The following is a 3,379-nucleotide window of genomic DNA, read 5'->3' as shown; positions in this document are numbered from 1 at the left end:
GAGGAGGAGGAAGAGGAGGAGGAGGAGGAGGAGGAGGAGAAGGAGGAAAAGCAGGGAGAGGAGGAAGAGATTTTTGTTTCAAGGAACACATTTTTAAGAGGTTATCTCTTCTGTATAATTTTCTGTATTGAAAGATGCATAGATCTGATAGGTTTGATGTGTATTCCTTGTTGAATAAGCTGATCGTGAGAATGAATTATGAGGCCGTTAAAACATTAAGAATACAGATATACACTGCAAAAGATAGATGAATAGAATATAAGATACATTTGCCGTTTTGTCTGATGTCTCAAACATATTAAGAAGAGCAAAGGAGCGGGTTCTATTTTTAAGAGTAATAAATGGTTCCTGGACAATCTATGCTTGAGGTGCAACACCACCAACACGCTTCATTTCAGTGTTCTGGAAGACAAAAAACGTTAAGGATTCAATTGTTATAGAACTGAAGTGTTTAACTGAACGCCCCAAGATTCAATCAATTAAGGAAAAAGGAAAAACTTTTCATTGAGACTAATCAATCTGGTCTAGAGCTTTGATATATCTTACGCTCAAATTCAAACAAACAAAATTCCCCTCTCTATTATGATCACTTATTGGGGCAAAAGAGACCCACTTAGCACCTTTTGCGTACTTTAACAATATTCAACAGCGGTATGGTCACATAAAAAATAGAACGTTTTATCCTGCAAAGGTTAACCGCTTTAGAATGAGGAATCTTTAAGAGAGCGGGAAATTATTTTCGTCCTTCCAATCAGTTCTGCGTCAGGAAAAAGGAAATGTGTCGAAACTTATTAGAAAGTCATTACCTCTGATAAGGTTTCTGTCTCCCAGTCTTTCCCCTGGTAAGATAAAACAAATTTAACCTTATTCAGTGTTGGGTTTGTTTGGATTTATTTTTAGTTTTTTATTTGGCATGTCTGCTGTACTAAATAGGCTTGCTATAAAAGGTTGCAGGTCATCATTTTCTCTGTGGTCAGTTATAGAAGCTGATCCCATAATATGAGGTGTGGTTTTGATTACATATTTTTAGATTTTACGTGTCAAAAGGGGCTTTTAGGCTAATTATCACCCTGTCCTTCAGTAGCAGTCAATATTGTCGCACTGATGTTCGTGGGTGCAGCTATTTTCAAGCTTTTTCAACATGTAGGGTGACAAGAACCTTGAGCAATAGGGTGGGTTAGTCTCTCTGGAAGATTTCTTCTCGCGTTTGCATGAGTGAGTGTGTCGTGTGTGTGTGTGTGTGTGTGTGTGTATGTGTGTGTGTGTGTGTGTGTGTGTGTTTGTGTGTGTGTGTGTGTGTTTGTGTGTAATGGTAAAAGAACAGCCTGTTTAAGTCTTAGTGTAATCCATAAAACTTGATGTGGTAAACAACGATGGCTAGGTGCAAGATTCCGCAAACGCCAGGAGTCGTTCATTCATCCATGGTGATACACAATCATAGAGTTATCTCCTTTTAAACTAGAGTCCATACGAGGTCACGTGGCACGGAAACATTTGAGTTTGTTGGCGGCAATTTTTCAGTTGGCGAAAACGTTTGTTTACTTGTGAGTGGGCGTGTCTCTGCTCTTACGTGTTCTATTTGATTCTAACGTGATGTTTCAATCCAAAGTGATTCTCTTAAAAGTGCAAGCATGTGAAACCTCTAGATCTTGATCTAGATCTAGTCCCTTTCTGGATTAACGTCTATTGGGTCCAATTGTGTATACGTTATGTACACAGCTGCTTGGAGCTGTGATTAGAAAGCACAGTTGAGTATGAATTATCACATGGCCTACGCAGATGATACACAGTTGTATAAATCTGTTCCACCACCAGATGTTAAAACCTTGCCTGCCGCCATGGGTATGTGCATTGATGATGTCAAGAACTGGATGATTGATAATACGCTCAAGCTTAATGACAATAATACTGAAACTCGTTTATGTAACCCAAAGAAAAGCCATAGACGTCGAGATCTAGATGTAGATATATAGATCTCTAGATCTAGATCATGTTAGTACGATGTGAAAGCGTGTGCTTGTGTGTGCTTGTGTGTGTGTGTGTGTTTGTGTGTGTGTGTGTGTGTGTGTGTGTGTGTGTGTGTGTGTGATGTGTGTGCGTGCGAGTGTGTGTGAGTGTGTGTGTGTGTGTGTGTGTGTGTGTGTGTGTGTGTGTGTGTGTGTGTGTGTGTGATTGTGTAAATATTGTTCAAACATGCATTTATGTAAAGCACCTAGATCTGTGTTCGTGGGCGCTATAGAAATGGTCTTATTATTATTATTATTATTATTATTATTATTATTATTATTATTATTATTATTATTATTATTATTATTATTATTGCAGCCTCAGAGACTTTTTTTAAACAATAAAACGAGACCAGAAAGGATGGTGCAACACTGCTGCGTTTATCAGTATACTTACAGATCCTCCAAAGGGACCCTTTTTTCATTTCACTGGTAAGATGAAGATTGATAAGAATTTTGACAGATTAGATCCAGATCTATGTTTTGAAGAAAATGTTCGAAAACATTAAGAGCCTGGTCTGATCAAAGCCTACCTTTCAGTTAATTGATATCAAATCTAACCACTGCAATTTTGCCTCGTCTTTGTGTTTAAATTACTTACTCAAACATCACAAAATCCAAGCTAGATCTCTTAATCTAAGGTACTAATTTCACTCACTTGACAATGACTCACTGACTTAAGATATATTAAACATAGTAGTATAACGGTATTATCAATCATAATTATTTTTATGGGATGATGATGGATTGGGAGCAGCCAAAGATAGGCTCGTGTCTAAAATGCATGATGTAAAGTATAGGATATCTATTATCTATTTGTGGTGGCCGAATTTTGCTATTCAAAAGGTTTTTTAATGGCTGCATCGATCGACATGCGGTTTTCGCCAAAAGATTCTTTAAAATATTCTCCAGATCATGACGCCCTTCGTTTTTTCAGTTTTGAGACAGTTTTGCTGCAAAAAGCTAAATTTCTTTATTTCGCCGATCGCTTTTGTAGGCCGACACTACTGCCTCTGTAATTTTAGAAAACCCGCCAGGTTTGTTTATTTCAAGTCGTACTTCCGTTCGATAGTGTCGCGCACTGTCGCGCAATACTGAGCACTATTTTCAGTGTGCGACCCGTATAGATCTAGCCTCATGTTTTCTTTTTTTACTTGGTGCTAAATTCGACTGTGATCCTTTCGTTTGATGCCCATCATCGCTTTTTCTTGACTCCTTTGTCAAATTCTTTGTCTTGCTACTGGGAACAATCAACACGCTTCTGTACAACCACGAAAGCGGAATAGAGAATCAATCTAGGCATCTATTATATATTTGGCAACTTGAAAACACATGTGTCTCTTTTCTCTCAAGAATTATTGCTCTATTCCAGT

The 3,379-nt window shown here is 37.9% G+C and overlaps 1 protein-coding gene across 1 annotated transcript in view; it reads right to left on the bottom strand.

Annotated features, from left to right (window-relative positions):
* Nucleotides 1–2,775, bottom strand: part of LOC101853791 (calcium-activated chloride channel regulator 4A) — a 16,336-nt gene extending 13,561 nt beyond the window's left edge. Inside the window, exon 1 of the mRNA XM_035970003.1 lies at nt 2,665–2,775. The gene's annotated coding sequence lies outside the window, so the exon portion shown is untranslated. The remainder of the gene's footprint in view (nt 1–2,664) is intronic.
* Nucleotides 2,776–3,379: the final 604 nt, after the last annotated feature.

Source organism: Aplysia californica, unplaced genomic scaffold (genome assembly GCF_000002075.1).
Source record: "Aplysia californica isolate F4 #8 unplaced genomic scaffold, AplCal3.0 scaffold00208, whole genome shotgun sequence".
NCBI classification, from domain to species: Eukaryota; Metazoa; Mollusca; class Gastropoda; order Aplysiida; family Aplysiidae; genus Aplysia; species Aplysia californica.
This window is presented reverse-complemented; position numbering and strand designations above follow the sequence as displayed.